This window comes from Schistocerca cancellata, chromosome 1 (assembly GCF_023864275.1).
Source record: "Schistocerca cancellata isolate TAMUIC-IGC-003103 chromosome 1, iqSchCanc2.1, whole genome shotgun sequence".
NCBI classification, from domain to species: domain Eukaryota; kingdom Metazoa; phylum Arthropoda; class Insecta; order Orthoptera; family Acrididae; genus Schistocerca; species Schistocerca cancellata.
This window is the reverse complement of record NC_064626.1, coordinates 13543023-13570111: the sequence shown is the minus strand read 5'-3', so window position 1 is coordinate 13570111 and position 27089 is coordinate 13543023.

Genomic DNA, 27089 nt, shown 5'->3' with positions numbered 1-27089 from the left:
ATGTTCTCGGTAGCTTCGATTAACATACGAGTATTAGGAAGATGGTTCCTGAAGACAAATGAGAATCCCTGGAGGGAATACGTTATTTTCACGAAACACTATTGAAAGTTATTAGAGAACAGGCATTTGCTGCTGACTGCAGAATGATTCTGTTCCTGCCAACATACATTTCGCGTAAGGGTCGCAAAGACAGGTGAAAGGTGGCTACACTGAGCCACAGCGCCAGAGATCGCGCCAGAGAGTATTGTTCCGCCGCCTCCACTGGCAGTGATTATTGAGATGTAGTGGAGAGTTATTGCTGAGAAGTTGTGGTGGACACTGCTTGTCGTGAAGTTGGAGTGAGATGTGGTAGTGGAGAGTGTTGTTCCATGTTTATGCAGTTATTTGATGGGAGAGATAGCAGATGTTATTCCAATGGAGATATTGTAATGATCTGAGTGCTTTTCGTCAATATATATGAAGGTAATAAAACACTATGTTCATTTATTATTTGTGTGTCTCAAATAATGCATCATTACAGGTTCAGTCAACAAAGCATCTGGCTTGTGTTCTTGTATTAGAGTGAAATTTTGGTTTTCTTGCGCAATTATAGTATTTCTAATTTTTTTTATCACGTCAGTATAATTCGTATTTAAAAATTCTTGTCTTGTTGAAGAAGAACCGTGCCAGATGTGGGTTGAGTCATACTTCCACATACAGAACAGTTATACTTGTGCTTTGGTTTCGTAGGTTTTATAGTTGCTGGGGACTTAATTAATTAACTGTGTTAACGAAAATTTTGTTTCATTGTTTGTTGTTATTCTATGCAGTCAGATTGCGTACTAAAACTAGTCAGGGCCAGCCGTTTACGAGACTTGTGTAATCGGACTTACAGCTACTAAAAATATTTGCATTTTTATTTAATTAAGCCCCCATGCACGTGGCGACCGCTGCTTCGGATCGTCCCTTGGAATTCTTCTGATTGTAAAAATAGTAGACAGTAGTATTGTTGTAGTAATTTGTAGTTTAGTAATTGTAGTCTAGATTGCATGTGTAGATTTGGTAATTGTCATTCTTCTAATGGTATTTCATAATTTAATTTTGTTGTCTCGTATACGCGTTTGACAATCTAGTGCAATTATTTCAATTGTTCGTTAATCGTGTTTGAGGGAAACATTTCATGTAAATGGTATTGTTGGAGATAAAGAGTCATTGTGTGTAATTTTCGTACAGTAACGAGTTTTGTATGTTTTGTAAATGATTACGCGATCGATGAAAAAGGCAAAAATGATGAATAGTGAGAATGACGAAATTGTTAACATGGCGAACTCGCCAACACAGGACAACAGTATGATGAATAATGAAGTTGAAAACAATTTAATCCGGAACCAATTCAAAACTTTTCACAATCAAAAAATTTTCAGAATACGAGATTAACGACAGAAGATTCTGGAATAGTATCGAACACAGATAGCTTTACAACTACGACGAACGAAGCTGGTTTTGCGGGAAATGTTAGGGGCGAAAATAATTTCGAACGAGTTAACATGGAGCAGTTGATGAGTGCAATATTAAATTTACGATCTGAATTAAAAACAAATAGGGAAACAATGGCAACACGGTTAGACTCACAAAGGGAAACAATGGAATCACGGATAGACTCACTGGGATTGCAGTTAGGATCTGAATTTAAAACAGAGATAGGAACTTTACGATCTGAATTAAAAACTGATATGGGAACAATGGAAACACGGTTTGGATCTGAATTAAAAACAGAGATGGGAACTTTGGAAACACGGTTAGATTCACGAATAGGGACATGTTTCAAAAATATGAAAGATGAATTAAAGAAAGAAATCAGAGAAGAAGTACAACCGATTTTGAATTCTCACAATAATAGATTAATTGCAGTAGAGATTAGACAAAGGGAACAGGATAGAGAACAGGAGGAAAGAGATCGCGTGATAGTACAGAAATTTTCAGAGTTAAATTTACAACGTGCACACGATAAGAAAGAAATATTTGAGAGAATCGAGGAATCCGTACCAAATGACAGAATAAATAATCTAACACAACAATATGAACAGTTAACTACCAAATGTGTCAATACTGAAACCCGAGTCGCGACACTTACGGAAGACGCTAATAAACAGAAAGAAAAAATAGGTGATTTAGCGGAAAGAGTTGAGGAGATTTCAGATAAATTGACAAATCTTAGTTTAAATGGGGACAGAGATTCGGATGATACAGCACCATTGCCTTTTGCAGAAACCGAAGAGTACCAGAACATAAATAAGCATGTTGAAAATCAGGGAAAATTTAATGAACGCGTTAAAAGGGAAGTTGAGGCATTACGAAAGCAAGTCAAACAAATTGAAGGCGAAATCGTAGGTAAAGACAGTAGAAGAAATTTAGAATCACAGATAGCAGAGGGGTTTGAAGAAAGTAATTTATTTCATTTACGAGAAGCAACAAGAGAGCGCCAGGCGCGCGAACTTGACAATAATCGACATTGGGACAGGGACAGACGCGGTAGGTCTTTGTCGCCACGAGGCGAAAACTTTGACTATAAACATTTTTTGACTGTTCGGAAATTTAAGATCTTCCGCAATTCTAAGAATGACATACATCCATGTTCATGGTTAGACCAATTTATGTACTCACTCCCACCAAATTGGCCACTAAGTCACAAACTGGAATTTATGTGTGGATATTTAGAAAACGAACCGGCGACGTGGATGCGCGCACTCATTAGAGATTGTAATAATCTGAATGATTTTTATCATGCATTTCTATCGGCATATTGGTCCGAAAACACGCAAGACAGAGTCAAACACAGTCTTATTATGCAGCGTAATTTCAAACAGTCTGAGTTCCGCACGCCAGCGGAATATTTTGAAGACATGATTCGAAAGAATCAGTTCCTTTCCAACCCTTATAGCCCGACTGAATTAATTGGCATTTGTTTAACTAAGCTGCCACAATCCATAAGACAAATTGCTTTAGCCGGAAGATGTAAAGACGACATCGAGACTTTTAAGACTTTGTTGCAAGAACTTGAGTATGACAACGACGACGGGACTTATTGTAATTTTTTCAATAACAGTAATTACAATAGATTTTCAGAGAAAAGGGATAGTGGTCGGAACGGGCGTTATATGGGTAATTTTGAGAATGACAGACGTAACAGACAGGACAATAGATACCAGCCTTATGACAATAACAGACGTTCTAACAGAAATTACACAGACAATTATAATAACGGTAATTCCTACCGGAATGATCAATCATACGGAAACAGTAATCGGTATCATCAAGACAGAAATTATTCATACAATAATAGAAATTCTTACTACAGAAATAATCAGGGTAGTAGATACAACAATAATTTCAGAAGTGACAGTCGAAATTACACAAGAAGTAGTTATGCAGACAGACAGGAAAACAGAAATTTTAATAACAGACACAACCAAGAATTTGTATCTAACAGACACGAGGGACCTAATTGGCATCCTCCACGTGACAGAACTTCAGGGAGACAAGTGCAAATCGTAGAAATGGATCGGCGAAATGACGCGAATAATCAAAGACGTGACGCAAACAATCGACAATGACTAGCAGCTTCGGCTTCTGGCAGCAATATAGACGGTTCAGAAAGTAATGACACTACGATTTTACACTATGTACGCCTGGAAGACATGAGAGACATTTTGTTAGACGAAAAGGAAAATAATGTAGACGCATTTTTACATCCTGTTATTGAAGTATGTGTGGGTAAGAATAAGTTCACTGCAGTTTTAGATTCTGGGAGCCCATTGAATGTCATTAGTGAATCAGTTTTTCGTATATGTGAAAGAACTATTGCCTGTCCTGTGTTACCTATTTCTAAAACTACAATTCGAGGAGCGATTTCTGGAAAAGGTGTAGAAGTTAAACAACAGACCAACCTAAATTTCAATTGTCAAGGATACGAATTTTCTGCTAATTTTATTATTGTTCCACTACTCAGTACACAAATTATATTAGGTATGGAGTTTCTTAACGCACATAAGGCAATTTTGAACTTTAAAGAAGGAAGTGTGAATTTGACTGTTGCCGGAATGCCGAAATGTTTGAAATTTTTCGAGTGTTTAACAAGATCTGAGTCAGATACAAAATGTTTAAGGTTTCTTACTTCTGATGTTTTCGTTGAGCATTATGACGACAATATGTTTATTCATGACAATGACAATAGATACAGAGACGCGATGGATGATATAATTAATAGCGAAGAACTAATTAATGAAAAGGTTAAGAAAGCTGAAGTGCCAGATGACGTTGCAAGAGAAGAGCTGCACCACATTTTGACTTCACATGCTACAGTGTTTAGTCATCACAAAGGAACTATACAAGGCTTACAATATTTATTTAAAGTAAAAGAACACACACCATTTCGCGGGAAAACGTACGCTATTCCTTTGGCTTACAGAGACAAGGTTAAGAATGAACTTCAATACATGTTAGATCAGGGCATTATTGAGCCTGCAGTCAGTCCTTATACTAGCCCATTACACGTTGTTCTTAAAAAGGATGGGTCAATTCGTTTGGTTCTGGATTCCAGACAGATAAATAATATCATCATTCCTGAAACTGATCGTCCACAAAATTTAGATGAACTTCTTCAACATTTCCATGGAATTAAAGTTTTATCCACGATTGATATGCGCGCAAGTTTTTGGCAAATAGAACTCCACCCTGATTGTAGAAAATACACGGCCTTTTTAGCCTTTGGTAACTGTTACCAGTTTCGGAAATTACCGTTTGGACTTACTGTATCTTCAGCAGCATTCATTCGTAGCTTAAATGAAATTTTACCTGTTTATCTTCGTGACAATATTACTTCATATGTTGATGATATTCTTATTGCTAAACATTCTTGGAGTGAGCACAACAATATTTTGGATTCATTATTACGTATCTTTGCAAGAGTTGGCATTACAGTGAACTTGGTTCTCAGGTGAAATTTCTCGGTCATATTATTTCTACGGAATGTATTCTTCCTGATCCAGAAAAATTAGACGCTATTCGTAACTATGCTGTTCCTACCACAAAACGTGATGTTCGTAGTTTCCTTGGTGTCTGTAATTTTCTTAGACGCTTTGTTAGACTGGACAATTTGGCCACACCTCGTTTATGTGAACTATCCGGAAAGAAATCTAATTGGTGTTGGGATGAAGAAGCTCAGTCAGAATTTGAACAACTCCGTGATGCTTTAGTTGCTGCTCCACTTCTTTCACATCCGGATTTATCTAAAGATTTTTGTTTGGCGACGGACTCATCATACAAAGGCCTAGGTGCACATTTATTTCAAGAGATAGAAGAAGACGGCGTTGTAGTCCAGAAAACTATTGCATTTGGAAGTCGTGTTCTTTCTAAATCACAAAAGAATTATTCGATTACGGAACTTGAAGCTTTGGCTGTTGTTTGGGCTTTTACAAAATTTCGCACATTTTTGTTTGGCAGACATACTAAGGTTTACACCGATCATCGAGCTCTGGAGTTTCTTATGTCGACAAAATTAACTCACGGCAGATTGTCACGATGGGCATTGTACCTACAGGAGTTTGATTTTAGTATTGTTTACATACCGGGTTCTTCAAATATTGTTGCTGATGCTTTATCACGTGCACCTGTGGGTTTGAAACAAAGTGCTGAAGACGACTGCATAGAAAACAATTATTGTTTGATGTATATTCAAGGTGTTGCGTTTGAGAACTTTATTTCGTCTTCGCTCCAGGACATCGTTAAGGAGCAAAATAAGGATCCAATATGGAAGGACATTAAGGAAAAGTGGAGGAGAAAGGAAAGCGTAACGATTAGACAGCATTATTTAGTTCGCAACGACATTCTTTTTAAACGAAAATCGGTCGAAAACTCTGTTTGGTTAGTTTGTATTCCTGATGAGTGGGTTAATAAGCTGATTTGGTATACGCATTTCAGTTATGCACACTTTGGTTCCAGAAAATGCTTTCATAAATTACGAGAAAATTGCTACTTCAATAATATGGAAAAACGTATTCGATCTGTTCTGGCCAAATGCAAATTATGTCAAAAGGCTAAGCCGCCAACAATTTCTCATAGAGCACCGTTGTTTCCTATCATTCCAGCGAAATTAAAGGACATGGCTGCAGTTGATTTTTTCGGTCCAGTGGTTCGTTCTACTAATGGTTTTGCGGACATTTTCGTAGCAGTGGAACTGACATCAAAATATGTGTGTTTTACACCTTTACGCAAAGCAACAGCTCGTTCAGTATCTAACGCTTTCATCAAACATTTTCTTAAAGAAGTGGGTCATGTTGATAAGGTTATATCAGATAATGGATCACAGTTTCGTTCTAAAATTTGGCTTCGTACTCTACGGCGTCGCAAAATTAAACCAATTTTCATTTCACTTTTTCACCCCCAATCTAACGCTTCAGAGAGATGGATGAAGGAAATCAATAAATTGTGTCGTCTTTATTGTCATCAGAATCACAGAACGTGGAATCAGTATCTTCATATTTTTCAAAGCACCGACAAATCGCATATCTGAAATCGTTCCTTTTCCGCCTTCACGGAAACTGCGGCATTCTGAAGTTGTGAACCTGGCTTTGCAAAATATTGCATCTGCGGCTGCTAGAAGAGAGAAATCAGCTAAACGTCCTGGTCGTTTAAAAACTTTTTCAGTTGGTCAGAAGGTGTTAATTAAGTCTCATCGTTTGTCTCACAAAGGAAAAGGCTTGTGTCGCAAATTTTTTCTGCTTTATAACGGTCCGTATAGAATTCGCAAAATTATTCATGATAACACTGTTGAAGTAGAAACTCTTAAATCACGACGCTCTAAGGGAATACATCATATATCAAACGTTAAAATTTTTGTGGAATGACATACCTTTGAGAAACTAACAGCTACATGTAAACATGCAGAGAGTACAAGTATACCGCGCTGTGTTTTGGCGGCGGCATATACTCAAAGCAACAGTCAAGTCTGCGCGCCGCACAAGGCAGTCGTTCACCGCAAACAATTGCTTTCTACGTCACGCGCCTACAGCTGATCGAGCGCTCAGTGCGAATGCACTGACAGCCATAAACAAATACACAGTCTAAGTTCTCCGATTAAATTCACTATAAAGCTATAGTGACTTGATGAATTATGTTATTAACGTTCAGTATTTTTCAGGATACGGTTGTATAAAATATTTAAGAACTTCAGGTAAATTCTGTGTGTCTCCGACGTTAAGAGGACTTGCTATCGAGAAAATTTAAGAAAGAATGTAATTTCGAAGATGAAACTAATAAATTAAAAAAGGTAACTATTAATTGAGTTCATTTTTCAGGCAACATATTTCCATTTAGGTACGTACTTTAGATGTAATTTGCTGCTCGCGATTACGTGATTCATACTTTGTGCTAATTTCATGTTCTATGAATTTACTTGTGAAGCGACGTGCTTGTGTACGTTAACTGATTTTGACAATGATTATTAATGAACTGGGTTGTAATTTGTGTATATTATGCATCGCTTGGCTGCACTGCTTTTTCACTGATGTCATATTTTTTTTATTATGTGCCTGCTGTGCTTATTTATTTAAATTATAATTGTCACCTGATTAGTTGTGCTGATATGTATGTAAGTTATACTTTGTGATTTATCTGCTTGCGCCTTCATGTTTACTTATTAAGATGACATATGTACATTTATTTGCTTATGCTGATATGATGCTAATGACCTGTTTATTACGTAAGATATATGTTTACTGCTATGCGTATGAATTGCATATTTATACATTTCTGTTTGTCGTCACAACTACTCTTTAATTTAGTATATAGAAATGCTGATATACTGTGTATGAACATAGAGTTTAGGTCACATTATTGTATTAATTATAGATTGTTCGCTTGGCAGAGCCTCGTTGTAAGAATTGTGCTGCATCCACTTGTTGACATTCTGTTCACTACTGGTATATTTACTCGCTATTGCTTGTTTTGCTTACGCTCAGTGCCTTATAATTTTTAAGATAGGAAAATGAACTGCTATAATCCGACGAACGACATTAGTACAAGAAACTTCATACAAGTCACATGAGCTGAGGTTTTATGGAAGCTGTATAAATTTATGCTAATAGGAAGGAAGCTAACGACATGACATACCAAAACTAGGTTTAGACCATTGACAGTTATTACACTGCATTTTTCGTGAGCAATTGAAATAGGAAGTGACACTTGACACAAGAAATACTCCACATGTTTGCTTTTGTTTGCCATAATTCTTGAAGTGGTGTACACACCGTGAAATATTAGGATCATTCACACTCCGTAATCGTACTTAATTACTGAGAGTTATTCGAACTAAGTCTGTTAGAGGTCATGTACGCATTTCTTTTGTTTATAATTCATAATGAGTAGAAGATTTTGGTCAGATGGATTACACAGAGGTTGTGTGTTGACATTGTGTCTTCAGATTGTATGGGATGATGAGGTTTGCATTAGGATTTTATCTGTACTTGTTCGAGGAGACTGACTAGAGGAAAGAGTTGTTATGGAAGTGAAATGATATTGGTAATAAGGTTTATATGTATTGATGATTGAAGAGGTATTATTGAGGTATTGAGATTGTATGAAGTTGATGATATTGAAGTTTTGGTAGACAAGAGGTAAGGTAAATGATATTGATGACAAGTTTTATATGTATCGACGTAAGAGGTATTATTGAAGTATTGAGATTATGTGATGCTAATGATTATTGGAGTTTTGGTGGATAAGAGGTGAAGTAAGTGAGGAGTATAGTCTTTTTTTGTTGGTTTTTATGGAACAAGGAGGATGAAGATGGCAGACTAGAACACTCAAGTAGAAGGAAGATTGTCTACACACACACTTTGTTAAATCACTAAGCAGTATATATATATATATTTTTTTTTTTGGAGAGAGGAAGTATTTGCATATCTTGGCACACTGACAGTTGTTCAGCAACAGTACATTTTGATTTGGCTTGGCAAACATTGGGCTTGACATGATGACTATGACGTTGACTTAACTATTATTGACTGTTATACATTGCTGCCACTACTGCTTGATACACAAGATGAACATCAATTTTGACAGAATTGCATTTACACAGTTAACACTATTCAATTACACAGTAGTACTTAATGTGGATGAAAGATGAGTGAGTGTGTTTTGTGTGTTTTCCTTTCCTAATCCTACCCACCTATCTCCTAAATATTATTTTATTTGTTTGTAGTGGCTTGCACTGACACCCATAAATATTATAGGTTTACTGGTATTTGTGTATTTGTAATAGTTAATATGACAATTATCTGACATCATTTGTGTGTTTATTAGAATTTGTATGTTTAGTGTAAGAGCATTGTAAAAGCATTTGTATGTGTATTCAAACTATTGTTCATGCTTGAACTGTCTGATTAGTGATGGTGAAATTATGGACTGTTACTTGTACTTTTTCTACATGATTGGTGCCACTAGGACATGTTTAATTTCTGCTGATGAACAGTGTGAGCAGTGATAGTGAATATTATGGACTGTTACTTGTACTTTTTCTACATGATTGGTGCCAATAGGACATGTTTACTTTCTGCTTATAAACTCTCATGAACAGTGTGATTAGTGATAGTGAATATTATGGACTGCTGTCTGCACCTACTCAACATTGCTGGGTGCCACTGATGGACTGCTTCTACTGAAATGATGCCACCTGTTGGAGTCTGCACCTGTTCCACAATGCTGGGTGCCACTGATGGACTGCTTTTACTGAAATGATGTCACCTGTTGGAGTCTGCACCTACTCCACAATGCTGGGTGCCACTGATGGAACTGCTTCTACTGAAATGATGTCACCTGTTGGTGTTTGCACCTACTCAACATTGCTGGGTGCCACTGATGGACTGCTTCTACTGAAATGATGTCACCTGTTGGTGTCTGCACCTACTCATCATTGCTGGGTGCAACTGATGGAACTGCTTTTATTGAAATGATGTCACTTGTTGCTCTCTGCACCTACTCAACAATACTGGGTGCACAGATGGAGCTACTTCTATGGAAATGATGTCATTTGTCGCTGTCTGCACCTACTCAACATTGCTGGGTGCCACTGATGAACTGCTTCTGCTGAAATGATGTCACCTGATGCTGTCTGCACCTGTTCCACAATGCTGGGTGCCACTGATGGACTGCTTCTACTGAAATGATGTCACCTGATGCAGTCTGCACCTACTCCACAATGCTGGGTGCCACTGATGAACTGCTTCTACTGAAATGATGTCACCTGTTGGTGTTTGCACCTACTCAACATTGCTGGGTGCCACTGATGGACTGCTTCTACTGAAATGATGTCACCTGTTGGAGTCTGCACCTACTCCACAATGCTGGGTGCCACTGATGAACTGCTTCTACTGAAATGATGTCACCTGTTGGTGTTTGCACCTACTCAACATTGCTGGGTGCCACTGATGGACTGCTTCTACTGAAATGATGTCACCTGTTGGAGTCTGCACCTACTCCACAATGCTGGGTGCCACTGATGGAACTGCTTCTGGTGAAATGATGTTACCTGATGGTGTCTGCACCTGTTCCACAATTCTGGGTGCGACTGATGGAACTGATTCTACTGAGATGATGTCACCTGTTGCTGTCTGCACCTGCTCAACATTGCTGGGTGCCACTGATGGACTGCTTCTACTGAAATGATGTCACCTGATGGTGTCTGCACCTATTCCACAATGCTGGGTGCCACTGATGGACTGCTTCTACTGAGATGATGTCACTTGTTGCTGTCTGCACCTATTCAACATTGCTGGGTGCTACTGCTGGAACTGTCAACTACTTGTTGTGAAAGCATTTTATGTGAATATTTGTATAAACTGATTTTTTGTGTATTACTGTTTGTGAAAAGTTATGAGTACATATTCGTCATTGCTGACGCTATCGATTGAATTGTTTAACCACATGATATTTGCGTAAACTATTATGTAAAGTCACATGTATGAAATAATTTGTATTGCTTAGTGTATTTTATATATTAGGCTATTGTAAGGTCAGTGCAAAGCCAAAATTTTATCTAGTTATGGATATTTACGTATTATCTTTTATTTTTGTCTGTATTTTTTTGACGAATTTGCTGGTATTTTGACCACCAATGCTGGCAAAAATACCATCAAATTCTAGCCCGTGGAGGAGGGGCATATGAAAGATGGCTACATTGAGCCACAGCGCCAGAGATCGCGCCAGAGAGTATTGTTCCGCCGCCTCCACTGGCAGTGATTATTGAGATGTAGTGGAGACTTCTTGCTGAGAAGTTGTGGTGGACACTGCTTGTCGTGAAGTTGGAGTGAGATGTGGTAGTGGAGAGTGTTGTTCCATGTTTATGCAGTTATTTGATGGGAGAGATAGCAGATGTTATTCCAATGGAGATATTGTAATGATCTGAGTGTTTTTCGTCAATATATATGAAGGTAATAAAACACTATGTTCATTTATTATTTGTGTGTCTCAAATAATGGATCATTACAGGTTCAGTCAACAAAGCATCTGGCTTGTGTTCTTGTATTAGAGTGTAATTTTGGTTTTCTTGCGCAATTATAGTATTTCTAATTTTTTTATCACGTCAGTATAATTGGTATTTAAAAATTCTTGTCTTGTTGAAGAAGAACCGTGCCAGATGTGCGTTGAGTCATACTTCCACATACAGAACAGTTATACTTGTGCTTTGGTTTCGTAGGTTTTATAGTTGCTGGGGACTTAATTAATTAACTGTGTTAACGAAAATTTTGTTTCATTGTTTGTTGTTATTCTTTGCAGTCAGATTGCGTACTAAAACTAGTCAGGGCCAGCCGTTTACAAGACTTGTGTAATCGGACTTACAGCTACTAAAAATATTTGCATTTTTATTTAATTAAGCCCCCATGCACAGGATAAGAAAATTGGGACACGTACGGCGGAATGTAGACAATCGTTTCTCCCTCCTATTTCCGAGCGGAACAGGGAAGGAAATTAGTAGCTCTGGTCTGAGTTAGCCACTGCCGTGCACCATATGGTGGCTTTTGGAGTATGTAGGTAGATTTAGATGAAAACCTGAACACTGAAATACCCGAAGATTAGGCCATACATCAGCGGCCTTGCTGGTTGGGAACAGGATGCTTCAATGTATCGATTTTTAACAGTGTCACTAGACCCGCCCAGAGTCAGATTATATTCGTTGTAGTGGGTGTTAGGAGAGAGGTATGGGGTACGTGGAACACTGTTTGTGGATTGCATAGCTTGATGACAACGAGTAGTCCACTAGGAATCAGCGACAACCTTCTGGGAGCAGTGCGATGTGAAGAAATAGCGCACCAGTTGCGTTAAAAAACAATTTTTAGCGCAACTAGTCTGTTATTTCTTCAGATCGGCATTCTCCCAAACCAACTGCTGAAACTGATGAACAAAAATGTAAATGACAAGTGGGTGGAGACGTGTCAGGGGAAATGACGTAATCGGCGCTCGGCGCTACCAACAGAAACTTCTCCAAGCAGTTCTGGCACTACGACCGCTAGATCGCCGGCGGTAGCAGAAATGAAAAAAACGGGGACTTCGACATGAAGTGTTCCAGACAAATGGGATGTGTGACGAAACCGAACGACGGACCCACCGGACACCTTTTATCGTGCCACATACAATCATTTACCGTTGTTAGCAAAGTGGTTATCACGAAGCGTGAACGATCATCGTTTTCCTTTTAGTTGTTGCTCTAAGGGCGATAAACAGACTGCTATATTGCTGTTGTACAGAATATCTAATAATAAATCGATACTTAAATATAAATCTCTAAAAAATGGCTCTGAGCACTATGGGACTTAACATCTATGGTCATCAGTCCCCTAGAACTTAGGACTACTTAAACCTAACTAACGTAAGGACAGCACACAATACCCAGCCATCACGAGGCAGAGAAAATCCCTGACCCCGCCGGGAATCGAACCCGGGAACCCGGGCGTGGGAAGCGAGAACGCTACCGCACGACCACGAGATGCGGGCTAAATCTCTACAACCAGCGGTATTTTGATAATGTGCAGCCGATAATTTTTGGCCAGTACGTCGATGTTTTTTCCGTAGAAATACCGATATATGAATAATTATTTCGATATATCGAGCGCCGGTCATGATATTCTTTTAAATATCGACATATCAAACTCCCAGCAAGTTGTGTAGCCCACAAATACTTTCCCACCGACCAGTGGTATTTTAAGGCCAATAAAATCTAAGTAACGAGACGTCGGTGGCCTAGTGACACCGTAAGAAATGTAGCATACACTGAGGTGATACAAGTCACGGGATAGCGGTATCCGCGTATACAGATGGCGTTAGTGTCGGGTACACGAGGTATGTGTGAGCAGCGCATTGCGGGAGCTGTCATTTGTACTCAGCTGAGCCACGTGTAAAGGTTTCCAACGTGATTATGGCCACAGGCCGAGAATTAACAGGAACGGAACTCTGTGTCGAAGAGCACCAGGTTTCGGACATTACGTCACCACGGAAAACGGAGTGGCCGACGGCCTTCACTCTAAGACCGAGAGCAGAGGCGCGTCAGTAACGTTGTCAGTGCTAACAGACGAGCAGCACGGCGCGAAACAACCGCAGAAATCAATGTGGGACGCACGACAAACGTATCCGTTGGGGCAATGCTGCGACATTTGCCGCTTACGAGGATACGGCAGCAGACGGCCGACACGCTAATAACACGACATCGCCTGCAGCGCCTCTCCTGCGCTCGTCGCCGTATCAGTTGGACCCTAGACGACTGCAAGACCGCGGCCTTGTCAGACGAGTACCGATTTCAGTTGGTGAGAGCAGATGCGCGGCGCACATCCTGGGAAGCCACGGGCCCAGGTTGCCCACGAGGCACTGTGTAAGCTGGTGGTGGCGTCGTAGTGGTGCGGGCTGTGTTCACGTGGAATGGACTGGGTCCTCTGGTGCAGCTCAACCGACAATTGACTGGAAATGGTTATGTTCGGCCATTTGGAGGCCATTTACAGCCATTCGTGGACTTTGTGATCCCATCTACGATGATCGCGTCATCCGACCACCGTTCTTTGCGGCTGGTTTGGAGAACGTTCTGGATAATTCGAGCGAATGATTTGGCTACCCAGAGCGCCCGACACGAATGCCATTCAACACTTATGGGACACAATCGACAGGTCAGTTCGTGTACAAAGTCCTGCAGTGCCAATAACTTCGCAACTATGGACGGCTACAGTGGCAGCTGCTGGAAGGGACTCCCAACGACTTGTTGGTTCCCTGCCACGTCCACCTGCTGCACCGCGCTCGGCACGAGCAGATCCGACGTGGTACTAGGAGGTATCCAACGACTTCGGCCACCTCAGTTAAGTGAAGCACCGGGCATCTTAGTCTTTCTTCTGTGGAGAGCCGCTAGAAAACTTGAAGAAGAATGTTGTATGTTAACCGGGGACCTTGAAACGACGGAGAGGCTCCGTCCCCGCCGCAGCCGCAGTGGTCCACAACCCCACGACGACTACCGCAGTCCACTTCACCCTTCTGCGGCCCACAGCGAACCTAGGGTTATTGTGTGGTTCGGCCCCCGGTGGATCCCCCCAGGGAAAGTCTCACACGAGACGAGTGTAACCCCTACGTTTGCGTGGTAGAATAATGGTGGTGTACGGTACGTGGGGAACTTGTTTGCGCAGCAATCGCCGATATACTGTAGCTGAGGCGGAATAAGGGGAACCAGCCTGCATTCGCCGAGGCAGATGGAAAACCGCCTAAAAACCATCCACCGGACCTCGACACAAGTCCGCCGGGCGGACTCGTGCCGGGGACCGGCCACTCCTTCCCGCTCCGGAAAAGAAGAATGTTACTGAGCTTCTCAAACAGATAAGTTCATTTACTTTTGAGCTTTTCAAACAGATAAATTCATTTACTTTTGCTCGTCGTACAGTTCCTAACCTTGGAAACAAACTAATTAACCTCCTGACATATTTTCCATATTTCCACTCAATAATGTATTAAGGAGTAATTTTCTGCTGCAATTGATGACTTAAAAAGAAAGTAGTTATTGCACAACAGCGAGCAATGTGAATAATACATGGTGTTCACCCACGGAGGTCTTATAAGTAATTCTTCAAGGAGCTAGGCATTTTAACTGCGCCGTCACATACATGTAATCGCTAATGAAATTCGTCATAAATAATCCATCACAACTAGCAGTGGAACGGAAAGGTAGACTATTTTAATATTTCAGAAATTTTAGTGTCGAATGAGATAACGTGGGAGTATACAGAGAAGGATTTTAGTGAGTCGTGGAGAGTAAGTAGTCTGTGTGGAGTGTGTAGAGTACGACCACCGGTTCGTATCTTTGCGCCCGCAGATAACGGCGCCGTCGAATGAGAGAGAGGGGAGGGTGGAAGGCGGGAGGGTTCTGCGACGCCGCTAGCGATGGCGTCAGCGCCGGCAGCCATTGGCTGACGTGCCGGCGCCTGTCGACCGCTGTCAGAAGGCAGCTGCCACTAGTGTCAAGGTCGATCCTAAGGTTCAATTTTCGAGAAAGAAATGCGGATACTATTCTGCAATCGTCCGAAAACCATAAAATTTAAACCACATATAACTGATGGTGAGGCTACTTACTTATCTTTGACTAGTAAAACTTTATTACCGTCACCAAAGCCTGCTACAGTTCGGCGCCTCTACAAACTGCGTTAATATCCTGATTACGCGATGAAAGGAAATGAGAAACGCGTAAAACATTCTTCTGAGATATTTCGACCAGGGCGCTTCAGCCCGAAATGACACCTCACAGGACAGGAGTATTTCGATGTTTCAGTACTTTTCCTGGTACTTCCCTTACTGGTTAAATGTCAGGACAATAGGTGGCCCAGCGAATATGTACCACGTTATTAATAATTCTTCGATATTCTAGGCAATATGTAATGGTGCATCGTTTTATTGTACACCTATAAGCAATTGGAATCAGTCAACTGAGACACATGCCTGAAAGCAGGGACATGAAATGGAACTACCGCACAGGCTCCGTCGTAGGGAGGGCAGTGGCAGACTTTGGTTCACTGACGGGGTACCGGGGGAAAAGCACTCAGTCTGCACAGTACACCGCGTAAAACCACTAGTGCGTCCAACCTTATAGAGTGCTGTTCACGTGTGTGCCGATATGGAATGGAACTGAGACTAACAGAGAATAGTGAACGTTTACAAAGAAGTGAGTGGTCACAGTTTTATTTGAACACACTAGACGGTCACAGAAAGTTGAAAAACCAGAACTCGCAGGCGCTGGGAGATAGACGCCAAATGTTCTGCGAAAGCCTGCTTACTGAGTTTCAGGAGGCAGTGATAAGTGAAGAATCAGGAGGTACTTTCATACCTTCAAGTGGCACTCCGGCAGAGACTGTGAATGCAAAATTAAACTAATTACAGCACGCACACAGACGTTAAGCATTCATTATTCCAGGGATGGTGAGGAACCTTAACATGACGTATGCTCTGTCATGCACTTCGAAGTGGTTTGCAGAGTATATTCATGGTGATTCAAAAGTCGTGTCCCACAGGACAAAGTCTACATTGGTGATTCAGTAGTATTGACCCACAGGACAAAGTCTTATTCGGGGATGTGACAGGAACGAACATTTCAAGCAAAAAACTGTAGTAAACATGGGCTCTAAAATGCATACATTAAGAACTATGAGCACTTACTCATCTTCAATACTGAGAAACGAATTTCTTCTGCTACAAGCTCTTTGTTTTCCATATTTTCGGAGCAGGTAGTGCGGACCAAAACAAGAAAAAATTATCCAGTAAACATGGGCACTAAAATGAACACATTAAGATCTATGAACACTCCTTCATCTTCTACTGGACAAATGGTCATAGCTTCTAGGGTATGCATTTTAGAGCCCATGTTTACTGGATAATTTTTTCTCTATCTGATTCATAGTACATCCACCCAATATATGGAAAGCAAAGAGCTTGTAGTAGAAGAGATTCGTTTCTCAGTATCGAAGATGAATAAGTGCTCACAGCTCTTAAGGTATGCATTTCAGATCTCACGCTTTCTAAATCATTTTGCTCCGGAAGATGGTTCCTCTCATAGCCCTGCATACCGCTTGGGCCAACCCTATTGAATAACATGCAGATCTTGTCCTATAAGATATGCCTTTTGAATCGCCCTGTATACGTAGAAATAAATGTAGGTAAATACAGGTCTAGGACTCTGCTGAAGGAAGGGTATGACTTTACCTTATACAGCTACCCTGATTTTCACTGTTGGATACATCAACTCTACGTAATACTGCGTATGATCAATGTTAATATCCGACGGGCACCGCGACATTCCATCCGCATTTGATCCAGTGTTTTGCAGAAAGAGAAGTCACATAACCAGCATGTGATCGTCACTGCGATGTATACCAAACCAGCCAAGCCTTTCGGACACGCCTCCGTGACGTCTGTACTTTCCTTTTCAAGTCTGAGGCGTCGACGATCAAAACATGACACGGAAGCATCTGATAGTGCTGAAATGAGTTCTAAAGGGCAGTGGACTTAAATCCAAACAAGTTGCAGGCAGAGCATACAAGAGAAAACAAATGCCTCACTGATTCGTTTCGTGGTATTCAAATCTCCTGGAACGTCACACAAATATTGATTTTATGGTAATGATCCGATCGTATTGGTTTCACCATACTATCCACTTTTCTTTTGCTGTTGCTGTTCATAAGAATTACCGGTAGCTGAATGATCAGCGTGGCGGACAGCCGTCCTAAGGGGCCCGGGCTCGATTCCCGGCTGGGTCGGGGATTTTCTCCGCTCAGGGACTGCGTGTTGTGTTGTCTTCATCATCATTTCATCCCAAAGACCTTGTAAAAAATAACTAGACTCACTGATGGCGCTGCAGTCGCGGGATAATTTGAACCTTCGGCTGGACGCCATTATAGTGGTTGTAGTCTGATGTGTTGTGTAGTATTGTTGTTTATGAAGACCCTGATTCAACGTTGTATATTTGTTGGGGCGTACATACAGTATTTGTTACTCGTAATTCTACTGTCTGAACGTTCGAATCAAAAGAAGTACAATGGTGAAGAGTTGTGCAGCGATTAATTGTACAAATAAATTCGAGAAAGGGACGAATATTACATTTCACAGGTATGTGGATATTTTAAGTTGTTTTGTATGTCAGTGCACTTGCTTAGTAAATGTTTTTGTAACACGGTATTAGTATAATGTCTGTGCATATATTTGCAGGTTTCCTTTCTCAAAACCACAGCTGTTACAAAAATGGTTACACGCTGTCAGGAGGCAAGATTTCCGACCGACAGAATACCATTTTATATGTTCCGATCATTTTGAAGAAAGTTGTTTCCTTGAAAATTACGTAAATCGCAGAAAGCTGAAAGATGATGCTGTTCCATCCATCTTTCGTTTTCAGACCATATACAGCAGAAGATAAATGTTTCTTTGTGAACCACATTTTATTTTAACTATAAAAGTTGAGTTGCAAGCAACACGAAAGTTGAGTTAGCAGGTTTTTTATCGTTATAAAATGCAACTGAATGTGTGTAATTGTAATCTGATTTCACAACTTCTCTCGATGAAACAGTTGTTGAGTTTTATTTATTACATGAAAAAACCACACATATAAACTGAAGTGTACATCTTCGAAAGTAAATATTGTGACTAATGCTATACTGGATGCCTGCCTGAAGTCTTGTTTGTTGTAACTGGCTGATCGGTAGTGTTTTCATGGTCTAGGTTAGGTTGAAACTTGATAATTTGGTCGTGAGTTGCCAAAGCACTACGCCATGTATAACGCACTTTTCGTCATAAAATCTAAAGCAAGGTAGAGTCAGAAAATATCTATTAACATAGTGGGCAAATCTTCGAGTATTTTGATGCATTTTGCGTACATCTATCGCAAATGAACTACGAAAAATGCTAGGGGTCCAGTGCATAACTTTTAGCTACGGCAGATTCCATGTACTACGTAACATAAATTCATAAACAGTGTCTAGTTGCTGTTTGTTCATAAATTAAAAAGTATATTGTAGTAACGTATTTAAATGAGGCATTATGTTTGTGACCTAACTCTAGGGAAGACATTTTATAACCAAAAGCGATGTATAAACATTCGAAATCCGCGCGTCAGTTTACCACTCTAATGGCCGCCGGCCAGCTATTCAGTTTGTCCGCTCTTCACAGTCGACCACTCGTGCGGTTGTGGGGGCCTGTTTCATCCCCATCCGGCGCGCAGGTCGCCCAATGTGGCGTCGAGTGTAATAAGGCCTGCACCACGGCGGCCGGAGCTGCCCCGTAAGGGACCTCCCGGCCAGTGACGCCAAACGCTCATTTCCAGTTCCAATCCACAGTGGCAGTCATCGATAAAACGGTGGAAAGAGCTATACACTATCTGGTAACTTATGTCCTCTCACTGCAAGAGAAACACTTGCGTCTTCACTTTATCGCCATCTCACGACGTGTGTATTAGTCCGACGCATCAAATCGTGTGTTACCTGGTGGAACAGTTCCGTAAGAAGTGGGTAATCAGATTGACCTACTTAACGCTTGTAAGGCTAATTAGCAACATTACCAATGAGTAAGCGATTAAACTTGAAGCGTCGTTATCAAATTTTGTGCTAATGTAGAGTTCAGTATACTAAGATATGCTATATATAACCAAATAGAGACAACCTAGTCGTAAGGAAGAAAAAGAAAAAAATTACACTCATATAGATTTTTGGTTCAACTATATCTCCAATGGAGAACCAATTCAAATTAAATTCCATACTAGATAATAGTTTTTATCAATGCACTAACCGAAGTAATAAGCTGAATTAGCAGTCCAAGGCCATTAGCACGTGAACAGAAGACTGTTAACAGAATGAGATTTGCACTCTGCAGCGGGGTGTGCGCTGATATGAAACTTCCTGGCAGACTAAAACTGTGTGCCCGACCGAGACTCGAACTCGGGACCAGCTGAGCTACCGAAGCGCGACTCACGCCCGGTACTCACAGCTTTACTTCTGCCAGTATCTCGTCTCCTACCTTCGGGTCTCTGTCCGGCACACAGTTTTAATCTGCCAGGAAGTTTCATATCAGCGCACACTCCGCTGCAGAGCGAAAATCTCATTCTGGAAACATCCCCCAGGCTGTGGCTAAGCCATGTCTCCGCAGTATCCTTTCTTTCAGGAGTGCTTGTTCTGCAAGTCTCGCAGGAGAGCTTCTGTAAAGTTTGGAAGATAGGAGAAGAGATACTGCCAGAAGTAAAGCTGTGAGTACCGGGCGTGAGTCTTGCTTGGGTAGCTCAGTTGGCAGAGCACTTTCCCGCGAAAGGCAAAGGTCCCGAGTTCGGGTCTAGGTCGGGCACACAGTTTTAATCTGCCAGGAAGTTTCAGAAGACTGTTAAGTTTCCAGTGCCTTTAATTGCATTACAAAAGCCATATATATGATCTAAAACCTTTTTTTTCTAGTGTGGTGTTTATTTGGATCGTTGTGGAGCAGGAAAAGTTGACAGCAATAAATCTACTCACTTACGAGTCATTAACTTAAAATTCGACTGTATAATGATTAGGCTATATTTAGTCGATATTCTGATTCTGTCGTTTATTTGAATCAGTTTAGATTTACGTAACTGTGCTAAGATTCTTCAGCAGCACGGTCCTCGCGGGAGGCAAATAACTCAAAACTAAAGATGTGTAATAATGTTCCTACTGACACACTGAATTACACAACGAAAAATAAGGATAACGAAAAATGACAGGAAGATGAATACACGAGTAAGACGAAAGAGGAGGAATTAAGATCGTTTGGAAGTTGAAAGTGGGGCAGGAGGGGCATGCAGCCAAACAAACAGAGAATGAGCTAACGAATTTTTTTTTCAGAAACAAGAAACTAGAAAAGAAGCGTGCGCAATATTTTGTGAAATGATTTGTCTAGAAGAAACAAATGAAACCGTTTAGAGAATCGTTCTGATGGGCCTTTGAATGGTGCTCTAAATCATGTAGCTGAGACTCTCGTACATTAGTGACGCAAGGCGCTTACTGTATGAAATTCCACGACAAATATCCTAAAGAGCTCTTTAAACTTATTAGACTCTAAGTTAAACATTGAGCTTTAAATACTCACTTGGTGTGCATGGTTTCGAGCATCGTTCAAAGGCGTGCCAAATATTTATCTAATCTAGTTTATCTAGTACTTTTAGACAAGTGATTTCACAAAACATTTGAGCGTTCTTTTCTTCAATATTTTTTTATTTTCAAGTTTTGTTCAGAAAGCGTGAAATAATTTTGAATATCGATGAATATCCTATTATTATTAGAGTATATGCATCAAGAGAAATCAGAGAAGTTTTGATTTATGCTGTTATTTGATATTTTTTGATACAGCAGGAGCTGTTCGTCATACGTTTCAATTTTCCGTCAAATTACTAATTAAGATTGTGTTAATTACTTTGATTACTTTCGAAAAATTGAATCAGTTTTTGCAAAACTAGACCTGACGCTGGTGTTTGATACCCCACTTGTCTGTTTCCCACTCTTCGTTTGGCTATGAAAATGTTGGGAAAACTCCGTTATTTAACTTCTGCGGGGATATGTGTTTGCACCGCTGAAAAATTTGACCGAAAACAGTGGATTTATCGGGATCAGAAAACATGTAAATTCCAAACGAGGACTTAATGGAAGGTGAGTAGGAGCGCAAAGACGGACATCGTTATGATGGACGCACAAAGTTAAAAACGGTGATACGTCGTCGTGTTACACCTCCCCTAGCTGCGACGTAAATTAGTTTAGTGGCTTACAGTGACGTTAATAGTTCTTCGTCGTCGATTAGATTCTCGCTTGAGCATTTACATCTCTGATCCCGCCTCAGTTTCATGTGTCACAAGAAAAGAAATGTAAATAAGCTTCACAGCGATGAGAAGATTGCACTTCTACTGGCAACGCGTCCGATGCCATTGTAAGCAGTCAAAATAAACTGTTTAACACTAATGGGTTAGTACGAAGAAACGAGCAGAGAGGTGAGTTAAGGACACCTTTTAGAGTTTCTTTGCATTACAATATTTAATGTTCCCACTCCAGTTCGACTAGATTCACATTCATAGTGCAGCAACACAGATTTGCTATGTCTGCCTACAGTAAACGAAGAAGTTGTAACAGGTGAAAAACATTGATAGGGAAGGGGTAAACAATTTTGACGAAATGGACATAATAACGCAAAGGCTGGAAGCGACCTTTCAGCAGAAACTGATGAGAAATGGTTGATGATAACATCAGTGTACGAGATAGCATAAATAAGACCAAGGTCCTGAATGGAAAGACCAAGTTGAAGGTTGAAGTTCAGGTGGTGCAGAATGTGGAAAGCTTCCGTCAGCTGGAGGGAAACCGAACAGACGGGTTGCAGATCACCAAGAGCGTGACAGACAGGTCCCAAAAGCCGCAGAAACTACGCTATGCTGCGAAGACAACCCAGGAAAAAAAACACAGAACACCTTGAACGATTAGATACAGAACCTTATATTCACAGGACATTTAGACCAGTACGTTCTGCATTTGAACCGTGTCGGCTCGCGGGTTCAAGGCCAACATGGATATCGTGGCGCAACACCACCCACCTGTAAAATGTGCCTGCGGCTCTCGTCGCTGAAAACGGAAGGTAAATGGATCAGAGTGACTCGAGCAGACGTGCGGGATGCCTCGTAAACGTATGCTCGAACGGTGCCGCCAAATAAATGAGTTTGAAAGAGGGCGCCTGAGAGGGTTTGACGCAGCCATCCGGGAAATTGCAGCCTGTGTTAGACGAACACCATCCAGCCCCCTCCCCCCCCCCCTCCCCCCCCCCCACCCGAGAAGATCGACACCTCATCTGAATGGCACTCCAGGAGAGAGGGGACAGACCTGCGTCCTCTTCGGCTGTGGCCCAACAGCGGAACGGTGCAACATATCCTACTCTATCAGTGGTGACTGTCCGTCACCGTTCATTACGGCATGGGCTATGAGCATAGTCCGCTTCTCTGCCTATCTTTGAATAATGTGCAGGAACATGCTAGACGGCAATTGTGTTTGGAATGACGATACAGGGGACAGGAATGGCATCAGATAGTGTTTTCAGACCAATCCGAGGTCTGTTTATTTTGGTTCGCCACAGACAGGGGGAGTGGCGTCACAGTGACTGCATTCACACAACACACACAGCGCCACCTCGAGGCCTTATGGTACTGGGTGCTAATGGGCACAGCCACAAATCACAGTTGGCGCGTGTCCAGACCACTGTGACCTACTCGAATGACATCCTGTGACCCGTAGCCATGCCCTTGCTCCACAGCGCTTCAGACGCCATTTTTCAGCAAGACAATGCAAGACCAGATGTTGCTGTACGAACAGGTGCCTTCTTAGTCTCACAGGTTGCCAGCCTTCAGCCCTGGCATGCCAGATCACCAGACTAGTCGCCTGTCACAGGACACGTGCTGAACCGAGGTGACTGAAATACTAATTATGTGAACGTCCTATCTCTAGTCGTTCAAGGTGTTCTGTCTTTTCTAAATATGAGTGTATGTCTTCAATTACAAACACCACATGTATGCAATGGAGGGGACCACCTTGGACAAGAGAGCTTGTATCCGGCTGGAGAAAGAGAACCGAAAGATCTTGAAAGACATATGAGGCACGAAAGAACATGCTGAAGCCTGGATACAGGTTTGCGTCTGCACCGTTTGCGTCATGATTACCATTCATGATTGTTCACTATCTCCTAACACATTGAAACTGTTGTGGATTGGCAAGACAGCCAATCCACTATGAGGAAGCCGAAAGGCACGAGTTTAAGCTCACGCAAACCTACAATAATTTATTGGTTACGAGCTGCAGTTTACAACTAAAGAGACAGTAAACGGTAGCAAATTAAGGAAATGGAACTTGAATAAGTCAAGACCCACTGTTTTTCGATAATCTTAAAGTTACCGTAATGCAACGACTGACTGAAACAGAGGAAGGAATCCGCTAGAATACGAATGGATATCTTTGAGAGAAGGACTGGTGAATACAGCAGAGTATGTGAATGGGAAGAAAGTACAGTAGAAATCGTTAGATAATACGTAATATATTAAATTTGACAGGAGGGAAAAATATAAAAATGCAGCAAATAAAGTAGGCCGTGGGAAATAGAAATGTCTAAACATGACGTTGACAGAAAGTCCAAAATTGCAACACGATTTTGCACTTGGAAAACATAGGGGTATGAAAATGAGAAAGAACAAAGAAAACTTTGCTCAAAAGAGAAGCAACTGTCAAGAACTCATTTGGCAAGCCAGAACTAAACAAATAAGAGAAAACTAGAAAGTGGAAGGAATATGTAGAGAGGAGAGGGCGAGGGGTTGTACAAACTAACATAAGCACAATGTTAGATTCCTGTGAGATGTCTGAACACGCAAGGCAATACTGATCCTACCACTTAACTAAGTAGACACACTGAAGAACTGCGAAACTGTGTTTATAGCATTTGCATGTTTAGACAAAGGTTTTGACAATCCTAATTAAAACATTCTTTGAAGCTGTGGAGAGGTCATCGATAATACACAGCGCCACAAGATTATCTACAACTTGTACAGAAAGCAAATTGCATTTCTAAGACTTTAATGACTTGAAAGGGAAGCAGTAATTGAGAAGGCAGAACTAGAGAGGATATAAAATGAAGACTGTGAATAGCAAGAAAAGCGTTCTGAAAAAGAAAATTTGTTCACATCGAATATAAATTCTAATGATTGGATACTATTTTACAAAGGTACTTGTGTGGAGTGCGGTATTTGTGTGCAGTGCACCCTTGTATGTAAGTGAAACGTGGACGATGAACAGTTCTGTCAAGAAGACAATGGACGCTTTCAAAATGTGGTGATCAATAAGAATGCTGAAGATTAGATATGAGGATCATGTAACTAAAGAAGAGGTATGGAATTAAATAGAGGAGGAAGAGGAAATTACGGCACAACTTTGACTAGAAGAGGGGTAAGTTGACAGGACATATTATGAGGCGTCAAAGAGTGAGGACAAAGGGGTTGGGTGATAGTATTCTGATAATAATCATCTATTGAAATGCTATTCTACTATTTTATCTATTAATGTAATCAGTGAATTTACTCTTCCACGCACTCCTCCACAAAACATTTAAACAAAACTGAAATCAGCTGAACACCAAATCTTTTAACCACTGTCTGACAACTACTGCATTCACTTTCAACTTTCTATAACTATCACTGGCTAGCCACACACACATACCGATATAAGGAGAACAAAAAAAACAAAGATTAGTTTTCAGCATATAATTCTTTAGGTTGGCAACATGTACATAAACAAACCCAACAGGAAGGAACATGGGGTGAACACACTGTAGTTACGACTTCAAATCAGTGTTTTCAGTAAAATGTCTACAGCTAGTGACAGAAGAAAAAAGAGCGAACACGCAAATGTGCTTATGTTCCATAATCTAAGTTTTACTTCAACCTCCAACATGTGACCAGGTGAGGAGAAAAGCAGATGTCCGCCAAAAACTCGATTCACTGTAAGTAATCAGTTATTCACGTAAAAAAAAAGATGTGAACTGTTTTATAATCTGCAAGTATCACATATCAAAACAAAACTGAATCCTTCTAGAGTCCACCAAAGATGCGTTAAAGTAAAAGGCGAAAACCGTCTTGAACCGATAAAGTACACTGGATAAAGAAAGAAACGTTTGTTACTTAACTAAGGAAATAATCAATAGCTGTAGATACTTAGCCAATTACATCTTATGAGATACCAGCAAATTAGTTTCGGTTTAACTTCATTCCACATGCTATTAAATGCCGTTTAAAAAAATTCATCTATCCCTTCTGAAAAACTGTAGTTACTTCCATATCTCGGTAGATAAACAGATATTGGAAATTTATCATGCGCCGAAATACATGACTTTTTACAAGTTATCGTTTGCAAAAAGCACGTTTCGATTTCTTGAACCGTTTACGAAATTTGCGGTTGATACAACCACATGGTTTACGACGAGCAGGACGAAGTATCGGTCGCGTCGCGAGCGACCCGCGCGCTGTCACGGCACAGCCCATCCGCCGACATATCATTCAATATCTCGAGAACAGTGATAGCTACTGTTCTGCTCTCAGCTGTAAAAACAATTTCGATATGTTGACTAAATTTCATACGCAATAATGTATTACCTAAAATGAACTGTACACAAAGTCCACGCATGCGTTTTTACCCCTACACACTCATTAAAATTTCGTGTAATCGTTTACGTAAATGCGATACAGCATGTAACCACGACGAATAACGAAAAGAAATTAGGTCTTTTATTGAGAGAAGATATCAGGCTGTAACATGCCCAAGAATCAAATTCTTCTACCGAATAGTTTCCTTGGAATCGGATGATAAGTATTTCATAGCTGCCGCCACGTCAGCGCCAGCGGTTCGGCGTAAGTTCGTGTGGCCCGGGATTCTGTAACTGACGTCACGCTCAGAGCGATCTGTGATTGGCGGCGTGGACCTGGAGCGCGACACGCAGCAGCGGAAGCGGTTCGACATAGGCAAACCGCGACGCAGAGCCCGCCGCGCCGCGCCGCTGACGGTGTTTCCATGACAACCACGCCGCTGCCGCGCGGTTTTGATGCGCGGCAGCCCTAGTGGGAACCGGCCTTTAGTCGGCGACCTGGCTCTACAGACAGTGTCTCAGTAACACTGCAAACTCTGTTTCATAATATCTGTATTCTCAAATTTTCCTTGTGCAATGTGGTGAACCACACGGTAGGTCGCGAGCACAGGCTCTGCAGAAATCTATCGGAAAGGCAGCAAGATTTTAAAATTGCCAATTTGGTATAATTCATTCGGTGAGTTTAAAATGTGACATGCCTCAAGAATAGTATGTGACAAAATGTACGTAAATTTCATTGTATAGTCGAGGATTGATTGTTATCGACACGTCACATTTGTCAAAGGTAGACTCCTAAAAGATAAGCACATTACAGTAGCATATGCAAACTAGACGTTTTTACATTTTTAATATGAAAGCGGATGCTACCATTTTCATTTTACGATCTAAAATGACAT